The 17,065-nt window shown below is 47.7% G+C and overlaps 1 long non-coding RNA gene across 3 annotated transcripts in view; it reads left to right on the top strand.

The window, feature by feature from the left end:
• LOC137650668 (uncharacterized) overlaps nucleotides 1-17,065 on the top strand; it is a 68,407-nt gene that overhangs the window by 16,612 nt on the left and 34,730 nt on the right. The gene's annotated exons all lie outside the window — the stretch shown is intronic.

Below are 17,065 nucleotides of genomic sequence, written 5' to 3' on the forward strand. Positions count from 1 at the left end.
CAGTCTGACCTCGTCTTCCGACGGGCAACGGTCTTCCCGACGGACAACGGTCTTCCGACGGACATCAGTCTCCCGGCGGACAGGCAACGGTCTTCCGACGGACATCAGTCTCCCGACGGACAACGTTCCCTTCGGGGCAAAGGGTTGCCTCCCACGGGGGTTCTTCCCTTGCGTGTCAGGGTTCCCCTGCGCGCCCTTCTGCTGTGTTCTCTCCGGCTCAGTGTTAGCGCACTGGCGCTCTCCTGCTCCTGCTCAGTGTTAGCGCACAGGCGCTCTCCTGCTCATCAGCGCTTTCCTGATCGTTAGCACTCTCCTATTCGCCAGCGTCTCCTGTTCGTCAGTGCTCTCATGATGATCATCTCTGCTGTTCCTGTTGGTTCCTGTTACGCGCCCTGTGCGCCCACGTTCGCCCTCGCGATCTAGAACTTCGGTTCAGGTCTGGGTCAAGGACTCTTCTTCTACGCGCAGGCTTCCACGCGTTGCCTTCTGCTCGCCAGCGACCTTAGACGCGTCAACGTTCACCTGCTCGTCAGCGATCTCCTACGCATCAACGATCGCCATCGATCTGCCATGCGTGTCAGTTCCCCTGAACACCATCAGTAGCGATCTAGCGCTCGCCTGCTGTGGACCACGATCTCCGGTAGCTGAGTTTTGCCGTAGATCTTTATCCTGCTCGCCAGCACTCACCTTTACTTCTGTCCTTCTGTGCGCCAGCTTTCTTCAATCACCAGCGCACATCTGCGCGCCCTTCTTTGCCACGCACCATGGGCGCCAACGGTTTTCTGACCGTTTAGGATCGCCTGATTAACAGCTTGCTTTAGCGCTCACCTTCCTGATGCACCTGCGCGCCTTCTGTTAGCGCGATACGCGCTAACCATCACTAGTCTCTCTCGCGTTGGTAATCGCCTATGCGCCCGCGCGATTCTTCACCTGCACGCTAGCGTTTTGTTACCGCACCACCGCTCGCCAACGCGCCGTCGCTTGCCGACGCGCCATCGCTTGCCAACGCGCCTTGACTCTCTTACGGCCTATCGCTGCCAGGACGTGCCATCGCCCGCCTACGCGTCATCGGTCTCCCGATCGCCTGCGCTCACCCGCGTTCGCCCGCACGCGAACCAACGGTATTCCATCGCGCGGACGGACGGTGTTGCGTCGCGCGGATCGACGGTGTTTCGTCGCGTGAACCGACGGTCTTCCGTCCCGCGAACCTACGGTGTTCTGTCGCGCGAACCGACGGTGTTCCGTCGCGCGAACCAACGGTGTTCCATCGCGCGAACCAACGGTGTTCCGTCGCGCGAACCAACGGTGTTCCGTCGCGCGAACCGGCGGTGTTTCATCGCGAAAACCGGCGGTGTTTCATCGTGCAAACGTCGGCTTGATTCTTGCAGTATCCATTGCTCGCTTATGGGTTATCGCTCGCCGACCACCAGCTCTCGCCCTTCCTACCACGCTCGCCCTCCTGCGCTCCTTCGTTTGCGTTCCTGCGTGCCCGCACATGGGTGCTTCCACGTTCGCCCACGCGCAGATCATTGATTTACCATCGCGCAAGCGCCAGGGCGATTGCGACCGCGATTCCCATTGGGGTTTCGCAGCATGGCCAGCCTGGCGAGTCTTCTGGAGCGTATTTCCAGAACACGGCCTCACCCCGTAAACGCAGAGCATGGCACATGCAAGAATAAGAAGAATCTTCAGGGAGGTCTGAGCAACATTCTTCTTTCCAGAACCTGGGTTAGCCCTTCCCCGTCATTCCCTGGAAGGGTTTTTGGCAGGGGGCTTTCCGTTCGAGATTTCTCCATCGGCCAAGGGGTGACTGGTTTACCCCTTCCTCTTCTCCATCTCGTGAAAGGGGCTTACTAGGTCCTTTTCCCTCCTCGGTTGCAACCCGAGGTTTTGTTCAAGGAAGCTACAGGAAGGTCATGGGTACTTTCCTCCTCTCGGGCTCAAGCACCTTGGCTTTTCGTCGTCAAGTATCGAACTTGTGGGCAAGCTCGATGTTGGACCATCTGGACGTAATGACCGAAGGCTTCCTTTCGGGTGTCTCATCCGTGGATGTCGACAATCTCAGACACCCTTCCATCCTTGAGAAGAGTTTGTTTGTGCCCAAGGACAGAGACATAGACAGCGGCTGTGCGGAGGAAGTCGACTTCCGTTTTCACTCCTCCAAGGCGCTTTCTTCCAGACCCTGCAGGGCTCCAGCGCCTCTTTCTTTCAGCCACGTCGGCCTAAGTTATCGGACCGGCTACGACAACTGAGACAAGGTGTCCAACTGCAGTTCCCTTCTGTCAGGAACAGATGGCACGGGAGGCTCTCCCGGGGGGGCATAGTCCTAGAGGGAGCGGCAGAGTTCACGAACTCTAGGATTGGCACCCCCCCCCCTTGCAGGTTTCACACTGGGAGGATGCCTAAGGTTACTCATCCGGATGACAGCTTCCCGATGCCCATTCCAGCACGATCTCTGTGATCAGCCAAGGATATCGCACCTGCCGTCTCTGTCAGCGAATTCAGTGTCTCTGAACCTCTATGCCATAGGGTCAGCAAGAGTTTGCCCGTTTGGGCAAAATGATCCATGCCTTAAGAGAAGGTCCTCCATAGGATCGTCGACGGCTTCCCCCCCCCGGCTTCTTCAGTCGATCCTTTCTTATAAGGAAGTATCTGAGACGGGAGTTCCGTAGTCGACCTCTCAGCCCTGATCAAGTTTGTCGAACAAACTTCGGCCAGCGTGGAACAGCAGAATTGATCAGACTGGTAATGAGGCGACAGGACTTCTTAGGCCCTGGATCGGAAAGACGGGTACTTTCAGTTTCCATTCCATCCATCTTCCAGGAAGCTCGTGGAATTCAGCCTAGACTACAGGTATTCCTGCTTAAGATGCAGTGTGGCGATCCCGCCGTGGCATCGCAGGTTTTCTTCCCCAGAGAACTCTCCATGGTAACTTCTCCAAGAACGAAACTGACTCCTCGGAAGTCCTTGAGGAAGGCTCCCTCCCCCCCCAGACTTTCTCTCCCTCCCGTGCGAACGAGGATTTCCCGTCCTCTGGGGAGTCAGGTAAAGTGGGTCGTTCCCCCATCGCACCAATGGAGGAAACCCCACCTCGCCCCGAGAAGTCTTCTCGGGTAGGGGTTGATAAGAGCCTTCCACCATCACTGCTGGAATCCTGTATCCCTCCCAGGAGGGAGTCGAAGTACTCTAAGACTTTGCCAAAGTCTTCATTAAGGATTAGACAGGAGCCAGCCAAACCCTCAGAGAACATCCACGAGTCCCCCCAGGAAGAGCCTCTGGGGACAGGAGACTTTGCTGCCAGCCCTTCAGGAGGAGAGCTGCAGGAGTCAGAGCTTGCGTTCTGGCAAGTTCTGACCCTCATGAGGAATCTCAATGGGTTTCTGGATCTAGAGATTCCCCCTCGTGAGGACAAAGGACACGGTCTTGGACCGAGTCTACAGTACTCAAAAGCCCTCGAGGGCCAGTGCGGCTTTTCCCTGGTCACAGGGGGTTAGGAGTGCCAGAGACAAGGTTGAAGGCCAGCTCTCCGAACTTGCTTCCTCCAGCCGATCCAGCACCGGTAACAAGCTCCTCCCACCTCCTCGCGTCCATCAGAGGAGGTACTTTGAGATCTTGGAGGAGACTTGTTTAGCTCTTCCTTTGCACCACTCTCTGGAAGAGCTTACCGGGGGAGTCTCTCTAGAGAGAGACTCCAACCGGCATGTCTCGTATTCGGCAACAGAGATCCTGAGCCAGGAGAAGGTAGCGAAGTGTGCCATGCAGGCAACTTCGTGGCTGGACATCTGGCTAGGGTCTCTGGGCATCCTGGTGCGGTCTGAGGACTTGTCAAAGAAAGCACCAGGAAGGCCTTGGAGACCTTTTTGCTCTCAGGCACGCGTACCATCGAGTTTCTAGCCCACCAAGTCTCGAGCTTGTGGGCTAACACTATCTTGAAACGTCGGGACGCAGTGTCTGAGAGATTCCACCAAAAGGTCCCCAGTACCGACGTTAGCAGGCTCAGACATTCTTCCGTCCTCGGTAAGAACTTGTTTGAGCCTAAGGACGGGAAGCAGGCTGCTGAGAGGTGGAGGAAGTCCAACCAGGACTCCCTTCTCCATAGGGCCCTAACATCGAGGCCCTACAAACCTCCAGCGACCCAGCAACCACGTCCTGTCAAGAGTACGAAGAAGGCAGCTGCAGCAAAAACAAAGGTGTCTAAGCCCTTTCCTGTCAAGGACAAGAAAGGCAAAAAGTCCTCTAGGGGAGGAAAGAATCCTAGATTGAGCGGCCGTGGCCGCAAACGCTAGGATTGGCAGTCCCCCTGCATGTCCACCAGTGGGGGGATGCCTACAAAGTTGCGCAAGAAGGTGGCAGCAACTCGGGGCCGATTCCTGGCCGATTTGCGTAATCAGTCAAGGATATCGCGTCCCGTTCACGACATCTCTACTTCCCCTGACAGCGGATCCAGTGTCGTTGAGCTCCCTTGCCATGGGATCGGCAAGGGGCCAAGTCCTCCGGGCAGAAGTTGAAACCATGTTGAAGAAGGACGCTCTTCAAGAGGTAGTCGACGGATCCCCAGGCTTCTTCAGTCGACTCTTTCTTGTAAAGAAGGCGTCTGGAGGCTGGAGACCAGTCATCGACCTCTCAGCCCTGAACATGTTTTTCAAGCAGACCCCGTTCAGCATGGAAACTGCAGACACGGTCAGACTTGCAGTGAGACCGCAAGACTTCATGTGTACACTGGACCTGAAGGACGCGTACTTCCAGATCCCAGTCCATCCGTCTTTGAGGAAGTACTTAAGATTCAGCCTAGACAACAAGATCTACCAGTTCAAGGTGCTGTGTTTCGGTCTTACCACAGCACCGCAGGTGTTCACCTGAGTGTTCACCCTAATATGTTCATGGGCTCACAGGATCGGCATCCGTCTCCTCCGTTACCTGGACGACTGGCTGATCCTAGCAGACTCGGAGGCAGCCTTTCTTCGTCACCGAGACAAACTTCTGGGACTTTGCCAAGATCTAGGATCATGGTATATCTCGAGAAGTCCTCTCTGCTGCCCACTCAAAGACTGGTATACCTAGGCATGATCATAGACACCAATCTCCACAAAACCTTCCCATCAGTCGACTGGATAGCAAGGCTGAGGAGGGTCGCGAGGCCTTTCCCCAGACGAGAAGAACTTCCAGCCCAATCGTAGTTACGTCTCTCGGTCACCTCTCATCCCTGGCCCGTCTAGTTCCCAATGGTCGCCTCAGAATGAGATCTCTCCAGTGGCGACTCAAGTCCCGGTGGAATCAAGGTCACGATTTCTTGGACACTATGATCCCTATGGGTTCTGCGGAACAGACGGACCTTCAGTGGTGGGTGGCAGACGAGAACCTACGAAAGGGAGTGGATCTTCTCGTCCTCCCCCCGGATTTGATGTTGTTTTCGGACGCCTCAAAGAAAGGGTGGGGGGCTCACGTTCTGAACCACAGGACCTCAGGCCTGTGGTCAGAATCAGAAAAGTACCTCCACATAAACTTGCTAGAGATGAAGGCCGTATTCCTGGCCCTTCAACAGTTCCAACAATACCTGGCGGGCCACTTTGTGGTGGTTATGAGCGACAACACCACAGTAGTGGCTTATATCAACAAGCAGGGAGGTACCTTTTCAGAACAGCTATCCCATCTCGCAGTAGAGATACTGAGATGGACCGAAGTCTACTCGATCGCACGTTCGGCTCGCTTCATTCCAGGCAAGAGGAATGTGCTCGCCGACAGTCTAAGCAGAGCAACGCAGATAGTGAGTACCCAGTGGTCTTTGGATCGTCAAGTAGCCAACAAAGTCCTGAATTTGTGGGGTTTCCCGACTGTGGATCTGTTCGCTACAACGGTGAACTTCAAACTTCCGCTGTACTGCTCCCCAGTCCCGGATCCCAAGGGTCTCTGGCAATATGCTTTCCAGCAATGGTGGGACAACATCGATGTCTACGCCTTTCCCCCGTTCTGTCTGATGAGGAGGGTGCTCAACAAGACCAGAATATCAGTCAATCTCTCGATACCTGTAACCCTAATAGCTCTACTATGGCATCACGCAGAATGGTTTCCAGACCTTCTGCAACTCCTAAAGGAGCTTCCGAGGGAACTCCCTCCCCAAACACGAGCTACTCAAACAACCACACGCCAACATCTTTCACAAAGCCGTAGCTTCGCTTCGACTTCACGCCTGGAGACTATCCAGCATCTCCTCACCAAGAGAGGATTCTCGCAGCAAGTTGCGAACAGGATGTCTGGGCACCTGCGAAGATCATCCGCATCTGTCTACCAGGCGAAGTGGCAAATCTTCTGTGGTTGGTGTCGTGGAAGGGGTATCTCTCCACTCGATGCCACTATTCCAGAAATAGTGGAGTTCTTTGTGTATTTGCGGGAAGAAATGCGCCTTTCAGTCTAGGCGGTGAAAGGCTATCGCTCAGCCTTAAATCTAGCCTTCAGGCTCAAAGGAGTGGACATTTTTTCCCTGCTGGAACTTTCCCTACTCATACGGAGTTATGAAGTTACCTGCCCTCAGTCGGAAGTGAGACCTCCTCCATGGAACGTGGTTCGAGTACTCAGGTCTCTTAAGAGACCTCCCTTTGAACCATTACGCCAGGCTTCAGATCGCCACCTAATTGGAAGACGGTGTTCCTACTAGCTTTTGCCTTGGGCAAGCGAGTCAGCAAACTTAGTGGTCTCTCATACAACATCGCCCATTCAAGGGGATGGGGGGAGGTAACGTTCAGGTTTGTCCCTGAGATTGTTGCCAAGACTCGGAATCCGGGAGTGCCGGACCCTCGGTTCGACTCTTTCCAGGTTTCTAGTCTTCGTTCTGTAACAGATGACCCAGACCATCTCCTACTGTGCCCAGTAAGGAGTCTGAGGCTATATCTTAAGAGAACTGCTGCAATTTGTCCCCAAGTGCAAGCTTTGTTTGTGAGCACTGGGAAAACGAAGAAGAGGGTCACCAAGAATACCATCTCGGCCTGGATTCGTAAGGTGATCCACCTATCCTTGAATCCTGACCCTCCTCCGTCACGTCGCCCTAGAGCACATGATGTCACGGGCATAGCTACGTCCCTGGCCTTCAAGAAGAACTATTCAGTGACGCAGGTCCTGCAAGCAGGGGTGTGGAAGCGTCAGACGACCTTCATAGCCCACTACCTGCAAGACGTGGCACACAGGAGACTCGATACGTTCTCCATCGGCCGTGTGGTGGCTGCACAACAGCTGGTCTAAACCTCAGGCTCCTTAATGGACAAGTAGCAGAAGGTTGAGGGCTTTGTTACCCGGTCTTAGTCTGCATGAATGAAAAGGTTTGTCTGGCCCTTATTCTTTTCTTCATCCTCCCCTCTCTTGGGGAAAGAAGCATCCTGGGTTCTCTGCATAGCTGACCTTAAACCACTGCAGGTAAACCATGCTTCCTTGTGTTCCTAGTATTAAGTTAATACTGTCACGTACCCATACCCTGACGAGGTGGTATTGGGAGAGTCCTAGCCTTGAGTTCCATCTAAAGAACTCCAGGTCAACTTCCTAGGACTTGTCACACTGCTTACCTTCACACACAGCTTATTTAGGCCGCAGCACTTGAACAGCAAGATGCTAGCGAGGTGCAGGGACTGACACACTCAAATACTGTGTCCCCGGGCAAAACCCAAAGCCAGTAATGGCCGGGACTTACCACCCTTCCTAAGGGTTGAGTCACCCATATTAAATAGCGTGGTTTGTATTTCAGTTACGGAACAAATAACAAATTCGTAGATTACTGTACATGGATTTTATTCTTGCAGTAAGAAAATAATTTAAATCTTCAGGATAGAATGAACTACTTCATGTTGTATTCATATAAATGGTATCTTATTAAAGACATTGGAGGCACCATGCAAAGTGTTACAAATATGGTAGTAGGATAGCTTTTAACTGAGGGATTTGCACTGCTTTTTCTGATAAAAAGGTATAACTAATTCTCAATCATCACAAGAAGTTTCTTTTTTATTATTGTTATTATTATTACTTGCTAAGCTACAACCCTAGTTGGAAAAGCAGGATGCTATAAGACCAGGGGCTTCAACAGGGAAAATAGCCCAGTGAAGAAAGGAAACAAGGGAAAATAAGATAGTAACAACATTAAAATAAAAATTTCCTACATAAACTATAAAGCTTTAATAAAACAAGAGGAAGAGAAATTAAATAAAATAGTGCACCCAAGTGTACCCTCAAGCAAGAGAACTCTAACCCAAGACAGTGGAAGACCATGGTACAGAGGCTATGGCACTACCCAAGACTAAAGAACAATGGTTTGATTTTGGAGTGTCCTCCTAGAAGAGCTGCTTACCACAGCTAAAGAGTCTCTTCTACCCTTACCAAGAGGAAAGTAACTACAGGCATGAACAATTACAGTGCAGTAGTTAACCCCTTAGGTGAAGAAGAATTGTTTGGCAATCTCAGTGTTGTCAGGTGTTTGAGACAGATGAGAATATGTAAAGAATAGGCCAAACTATTCGGTGTATGTGTTGTCATTTTCTCACAGTCAGGTGCAAGAATTTTAATCTGGAGTCAGTCATCTTCATACTTATGTATTGTTTTCAGGAGAGGAGAAGGATATATCAAATAAAATTGGTAATTGAGTTAGGTTGCTACATTTTTCTAAAATAGTCTCAATGATAGGTGTTTATTAAAAAGGCTACGGGAGTAAACCCCAAATGAAAAATCTGTGTGCGGGGTACCACATAAGGCGGTTTCCTGAAATACTTGGTTTTCCAGCATATCCCTGCAACCCAAATCTGCTGTCAGTCGTCCTGACTCGTTCATGCCACTGACATGAGTTGAGGAGGGCCAAGATGTGGTTGTGGGAAGAGCGCACCCCCACAGCCACAATAATCCTTTCTCTGCGCTAGCACACTGCTTCGTTCGCTTTCACCACCATTTCTCATCCTCACCCCCAACCAACAAAAGTCCCCCGGCGACAGGATAAGGTGACGGTGACAGGTCGAGAATGCGGCTGGAAGTCATCAGCCCGAGTCCTGCACGTGGGCGGCACTGGAGTGATGTTCGTTGGAGAGATGACATGAATCAGGTCTATCCCTTGGCAGCTTCCAGTGCGACTGAGCAGCTAGAAATGGAGGCCCCACTGCTCACCCCTGGCAGGGAAGGGTTTAGAAAAGGTAACCTAAACATTGGCTGATTCACTACCACCTGGGTGGATAACCGCATCCACCATGGCATTCCTTACTGCGGTCGAAATAGAAGAAAAATACCCCTTAACATTGCCACCTGGAATGTTCGCACACTAATTGATAGTGATGAAAATGACAGACCACACCGCAGGACAGCTCTTGTCGCCCATGCACTGCAAAGATACAACATTGACATAGCTGCCTTAAGTGAAACTCGTTCTTCAGAAGAGGACACCCTAACAGAGGTAGGAGAAGGATACACATTCTTCTGGAAAGGTTATCCAGCAAATGAACGCAGAAACCATGGTGTTGGTTTTGCAGTGAAAACAAAACTGCTAAGTAAAATCCCAGACTCACCAGCTGGCATCTCGGAGAGGTTGATGTCCTGGCTCATCCCACTTGCAAAAGGTCGTTATGCCACTCTCCTGAGTGCTTACGCTCCTACACTGGACAGTGAAGATGAGATGAAAGACTCTTTCTATGAATTATTAGACTCAGCCATTAACCAAACTCCAAGGGAAGATAAACTGATCCTCTTAGGTGACTTTAATGCCAGAGTGGGAAGGGAACACCACATCTGGGGAGCCGCCATCGGTCATCATGGTGTTGGCAATATGAATAGCAATGGACTCAGATTGCTCTCCTTTTGCTCAGAACACAACCTAGTCATCACCAACACCCTTTTTCAGCTCAAAAACAAGCACAAAACTTCATGGATGCACCCAAGGTCAAAACACTGGCACTTGATTGACTATGTCATAATCAAAAAGCGAGACCAGCAAGATGCCGTCCAGACCCGTGCAATGAGAGGTGCCGAGTGCCACACAGATCACAATCTAATACGTGCTAAGCTCAAACTAACCATCCGTCCTCTTCTTTCACGCAAACCTCCCTCAAGGAAATTAAACATTCCTGCTCTGAAAGACACCTCTACTCGGAACAACTACCGTCACGGGATAGCAAGAAAGCTGGCTGAGATCCCTAACATTGATCCAACCAACATCGACAATGAGCTTGACTCTTGAGTGGACAAAACTGAAAACTATAATTCAGGAAAATGCAGAAGAAACCCTTGGCTTCTCCACACGACGTCATCAAGATTGGTTTGATAACAACGCTGATGGTATACATGACCTAATCACAGCAAAAAATAAAGCGCACGATGCATGGCTCTCACAACCTACTTCTGTAGCTCTCAAAGAAAACTTCCAACAGCTAAGATCAGAAGTGCAGAAAATACTCAGAGACATGGAAAATAACTGGTGGAATGACCGTGCAAAAGAAACTCAATCATATGCAGATGCAAATGATCAACATAGTTTCTACAACTCTATTAAAATTTTATATGGCCCAACGAAAAGTAGTATGACTCCTGTTCGCTCTCTAGAAGGAAACCTCCTAAAAAACAAACAGGAGATAATAGATCGCTGGGCACAACATTTCAGCTTGATCCTTAACCAATGAAATCCTGTAGAGCCTAATATCCTCAACAACATCCCTGATGTCCCTCACTCAGAAATCCTAGATACCAACCCCACTTTCCCAGAAACTATACAAGCCATAAGGGCCATGAAAAACAACAAAAGCCCCGGCCCTGATGGTCTACCAGCTGAACTATTCAAGGAGGGGGGCTACTTACTCCATCAACATCTCCACAACCTTATTCTCTCTATTTGGAACATGGAAGAAGTCCCCCATGAGTGGCTTGTCTCAGACATTGTCACCATCTACAAACGTAAAGGGGACCGTTCCCTCTGTGACAATAGCAGAGGCATCACCTTGTTCGGCGTTGCAAGTAAAATCCTGGCAAGAATAATGCTTGCAAGACTTTGCAAACACATTTCAGAAAATGTACTACCAGAGACGCAATGTGGCTTTCGTAAAGAACGCAGTACTTGTGACATGATATTCGTGGCCCGACAACTACAAGAGAAATGCCATGAGCAAAACCGTGATCTTCACATAGCCTTTATCGATCTAACAAAGGCCTTCGACATGGTGAACAGAGACCTTTTATGGACTGCTCTCTCTAAATTTGGAGTACCTCCAAAATTCCTTAACATTCTAAGGAACTTACACAATGATATGCAAGCCTGTGTAAGTATGGGTGGTAGTAAATCACAACTTTTCAGGGTAGAAACTGGAGTAAAACAAGGATATGTCCTGGCTCCAGTGATATTCAACATCTACCTCACTGCAGTCACCCTCCTGAGCCACCAACAAGTCAACGAAGAAGATCAATTGAAAGTGCAGTTTCGACTAGACGGAAACTTATTCAACCTTAGGCGCCTCCAGTCTGTGACAAAAACAACAATGACACACCTAATGGAACTCCAATATGCAGATGATCGCACTCTAGTGGCTCACTCACCAGATGCCCTCCAACGCAGCCTTACCATTGTCTCATCAATTTACCGAGCCATGGGGCTCAAAGTTAACATCAACAAAACTGAAATCCTATCCCAGCAAATAATTGCAGGAGATCCCCCAGTATTTCATCTGAATGGGGAAGCAATCAAACAAGCTGATAGCTTCATCTACCTTGGAAGCATCTTCACTAAAAGACACAATATTGATGAGTAAATGGTTGCCCGGATAAATCATGCCTCCGCATCTTTCAGCCGACTCAGGTCCAGAGTCTTCCTAAATCACCACCTCAAGACAGAAACTAAAGTAGCTGTGTACAGAGCTGTCTGCATGTCCACCTTGCTATATGGAGCAGAATCCTGGACGGCTTACCGTCGACATGTAAAACAACTTGAGGCATTCCATATTCGCTGTCTTCAGCGTATATTAGGGCTCACATGGCAAGACAAAGTACCTCATTCTGAAATTCTCCACCGTTCAAACCTGCTGAGTATTGAATCCACATTGGCAGAAAAACAACTCGGGTGGATGGCCACGTCATACGTATGCCAGAACATCGCCTTCCTCGCCAGGTCCTCTACAGTCAGCTCCCTGAAGCTCGGCGTAATCCAGGGGGTCAGAAAAAGAGATACAAGGACAACATCAAAGCTACGCTCAAGAAGTGCAACATACAACCTGAGCAACTAGAAATGAACGCCTCTGACAGACCACTATGGCGCTCACTCTGTAAAGCTGGAGTCAATCAACTTGAAGACACCCGGAACCAGGCCAGACAACAGCGCAGGGAGAGAAGACAAAACCGTCGAGATCGGATACCCCCGGTCAACCCAGACCTGACTTGCCAGTTGTGTGGCAGAGTGTGTGAATCCAGAATTGGTCTTCACAGCCATGCAAGATGGCACCAACGACAACAGATCTAACTTTATCCCCATCACAGCGAAGCAGAAGTCATCTTCGATTCGAAGGACAGCAATAACGTAACGTAAAACGTAACTTCATAAGACTGTTCTCTATATTGAGGGGAAGATGTTTAGATTAAGTCTGATTACTAGAGCTTTGTGAGTAGATAGTTGCCATGTAAATTTGCATGATATTGTAAAGGTAAACATTAAAATGCACAGTAAATTAAACTTTACACGGACTCTTCCCGTTCATTAACTGATTTTATATTTCTATATAAAAAGTAAAGGTCAGAAAATGATCTTCCTAGGTTTGTCTATAAGCAGTAATCATAGTACCTATTTGTAAGTATGAATTCTAGTTCAGTTTTACTGATAAGACTGTGCAAAGCTTGTAATTCTAAAGTAAGTAAATCAAAACATCCTCAAGGAATAGAATGTTCATAAGTGGTGTCTTAGAATAGAATCACCTTTAATGGTACAAATTCTTTGTTTTTATTAAATCTCTGTTATAGATATATTTCGGGGTTCCCTCGCTGAATATTGTGAAGATTTGTTCATAAGTATGGCTAGGATATCACTTATAGAATCACTTGATAATCTCTGAAAATTAGTTGAAAGTGGAATTTTTTTTGGAGAGAGAGTTCCAACAGCATCCATCCTGCTTGAATGAGTGATTGATTTTAGCAGACTTAAGGGAGATTCTTCTCCAATACTGAGTCTATCTTTCGGGTGTTGCCTTCGTTGAGGATTGGCATAAACCGCTAGGATTAATCCCCACAACTTTCATGAAAACTGGCATATCTAGAAAGGTAAATGACCTCAAAAGAGGCAAAGTTGTTTTGTCCAATCAGGACAAAGACTCTGGGGGAAGCGGCAGGTTCTTTCCTCAAACAAGACTTCTTACGGGTGCAGTGACATCTGGTTCCTGGTGAATGTCGTAACTTTAGTCCTCTCTAGTGGGAACTGAAAACCTTTCAGTATTAGTACGGATTCTCCAGACTTCTAAGTCCTGTAGAATCAGAGCAAAAGAGAGACCTGAATTGGGAGGTAGAAATTACCATCCTCCTCAGAGAGTAGACCTCTCTCCTTCCTTGTATTCGATGTTCTTGTGAGATGTACTCAAAAGAGAGGGGAGGAGGGCATACCTGTTGCAACACATGGCCACTGTACTATGTTCCGAACCCGATAGGCAGTGCCACAGAATTTTACCTGGATTTGAGGTCAGTGTTACTTCCAACAATTCCTTTGTTAACACACCATAGTGTTCTTAATAGAGCACGATGGAAGTAGAATACCTAGACAAACAAAGGTATTCTTTACCATATACCTGTAAGAATTCTGAGTTTGATATAAGATACCGCTTTTCAGCCCGATTCAGTGCGGGCAAGAAAAACTTCCCAGCAGTCAATCAGCAAGCGAACTCAGATAGTGGACTTTGAGGGACCCTCTTCTCCCTCAGTTAGCTATCACAGTCCTGACTCTGGGGGGTAGTTGTGGACGAGATGTCGGTCTAGGATGTCTCGTTCCCGGAAGTTTCCAGAGTACTGTTAGCCAGTACGGGATAACCGGGTACCTCTACTAGAGGCCTTACAATATTCGTGGGACAACCAGGACGTCTGTGTTTCCCCCTTTTTGTCTGATGAGGAGACTCATTATTAAGGTGAGGGCATCAAGAGATTTGGTGATGACCCTGGTAACTCTGTAGTGGCAGCAAGCAGAATAGTACCCAGGCCATCTATTTTACGCGCAGAGATATTGTCATGACAGACAAAATTCAATTTTAAATCTAAGTCTAAATTAGTCTCAGGAAACGTGATAAGTCAGAGGCGAGTCTGATATTTCAAACTTACATATATTCAATTGAAAATTTCACAACTTCATTCTTAAGCACTTCAAAATTTTCTAAGTATTTCAAAATTCTGGATAGCGTTCTAAAAATGTTTCAAATCAATGTTCACAAGTGCTCTTACAATTCATGAGCTTACATCATAATTTCTGGGTGAGACTACAGCTAGGAGACGAGTTATTTTGAAACTTCAACATCATACTTAAAGAAAAATTATAAGTTTAAATCTAAAGCTTATCTTGGGAGACCTTGCTCAACGGAGCAACACGAGCCTTCTATAACCATGGCTCTCCTCAGACTGACTTCTAGGTGTGGCAATCCCTCAAGACGTGGTCCTTTAGCGTCCTGGGGTAGGTGCCATCTATCCTAGGGGTGTCGAGGTAGTAGTCCGTTCTGTTTCTAAGGGGATGTTCTTTGTCTCCTGGCTGTAGCTTTCCCACACAATCTGTAAGAACAAAGAGGAGACAACAAAAATCCTCGTCAACAGAAATGAGGTAGCAACAGAATCCTGACGTCGGAGGAAGCGGAAGTAGCGTATGTTCCCAAGTGAAACCAGCAGGCAGCGGTCGTTCACATGACCCCAGAAGGGGGTTTCAAGAATTTGTTACGTGTGACAATATCGACAGTACTAATCACTCCTTTCCCGAACTGCTCACATAACCTCACACAGAGATTCACCATAATCATGTTATCTAACATTTCCTCTTTCAGAGATACTTGTTGTGAGCAGTAGCAAAAAGGATGTTTGGATGCCCCCGTAGGTCGTCTTTCACTGTCTATTAGGAGAAATGGTCTATCCTGTAAGGTTAAAGTTGAGGAAAGAGGCCTCTCGCTTTCTATTCCTCAGGGACTTACAAGGAGTTCCAAGGATTCTGGATGTCTGATAGACTTTTTAATCCATCCACGGAAACTCAATTTGCTTTTGGGTAGAGTGATTAACTTTAAGCGTTTAGAGAGTTCTTATGGTCTTGTTTAACTTATTCTTGAAGTCTTTTACCGTGTTACTGTTTACTACATCCTGTGGAAGTCTTTTCCATGTATTTGCTATTTTATATGTAAAGAAATTACCACATTGAGTGATGTTATATCTTTTCAATTCCAGTTTGTATCCGTTACCTCTGGACTGATTTGTGCTAAGCATGATTAGAATGTTGTAATCAACATTTGTTATTCCTTTAAGAATTTTGAATGCCTCTATTAACTGTCCCTTTATTCGTCGAGTTTGTAGATCAAATAAGTTCAAAAGTTCCATCCCACGTCTACAGTATTTCTAAATTGTCCTAGTGTTGAAACTAGTTTGGTGGCCTTAGCTTGAACTGCTTCCAGTCTATCCTTCTGAATAATCGGAGTCCAGAATTGGACTTCATGTTCTAGATGGGGTCTTATTAGTGATGTGTACAGCTGTAGTACAGTGTCTTTGTTTCTGTATTTGAATTGTCTCTTTATGTAATCTATTAGTTTTTGTGCTTTCTTTTCAGCTATCATGCTCTGTTTGATGAACTTCAAATTCTTGCTGATGATATTACCTAGGTCAGTCACGGCCATGATAAACTACTGTACGGCCTTGAGGTTAGTCTTTAGAATGAACAAAGTTTTCATTTACTCCTCGACTGAATTGTTCCCCTTCATACAACTTGTCGAGCTTACTTGTTCTCAATCGGAAGTTAAACCACCTCCTCGGGGGATGGTTCCTGTACCATGCTTTTGTAGAGGATCGCTTTCTTACCACTTGTCAGTCGTCAGATCCTGGCTTGACTCTTAAGTCTGTTTTTCTTTATCGTTTGGGTCTCTATTAGGAAAGTCTGCAAGGAACATGGTCTCTTCCTCGACATAGCCCAACCAAGTTAATGGGGGACAAATTATACTCAACTGTGTCCCTGAGTGCACAGCCAAGACTCAGAATCCTGGTGCAAACCCTAATTTCTGGTCTTTCCGAAGGGGGACTCTCCTTTGTGTAATCGCTGACCTCCCTTTTCAATGATTCGAGAGCACTGAGGCATGATCTCTGAGAAAGCTCAGGCAGGGTCAAGCGGAGAATCTCTGAAAGATGTTTTCAACAAGGATTCCACAATTCATGGGCTGTGCTCGGCACCTTGACTCTCCTCATCACTAACGAATACCCAGAGCTCCCTTTGTTAGGGACTAAGCACTGCCCTAACATTCAAATGAAACTTCTCTGTTTCGCAGGTCATTCTGGCATCACTAGAGTACCTTTACAACCTATTACCTGCAAAACATAACTCGCAGGAACCTGGATATCTTCTCCATAGATCCTGTGGTGGCAACAAAAAGCGGTGTAATTTGCCTCGGCTCCCTTACAGAAAAAGTTGTAGTCAGTCGTTACTCAGCGTTAGTCTGAGATGAATGGTCTTTTCTTCCTTCATCTTCCCCTCTCTTGGGGTACAACCCCGAGCTCTTTACTCATACTTGGCCGGCCATCACCTGTCCCCCTAGAAAGTCTTTTGGGCAATCTAAAGTGGATTATTATACTCTGTGAGTGTGTGAGTGGCGTGACTGATCTAACCCCGCCAACTAGCAGCGTGTTGTTTACCTCACATAAAAAGTTTATAGTTAGTTTCCAGCTATGCCTGAGCAATATATCCATTGTAGAGAGTTCAGGTTTATATGGTTAGGAAAAATAGAAATTACTTCCAAATTTGCGCATTTATATAAGATCTAAATTATTCATTTATATCACATTTTAAAGCATTTCTATTTATAAACTAAATCAATTAAACGCATATGCGCTAGTTATGAAAAGCGAAAAGATTATTTTTGCT

Source organism: Palaemon carinicauda, chromosome 12 (assembly GCF_036898095.1).
Source record: "Palaemon carinicauda isolate YSFRI2023 chromosome 12, ASM3689809v2, whole genome shotgun sequence".
In the NCBI taxonomy this organism is placed as follows: domain Eukaryota; kingdom Metazoa; phylum Arthropoda; class Malacostraca; order Decapoda; family Palaemonidae; genus Palaemon; species Palaemon carinicauda.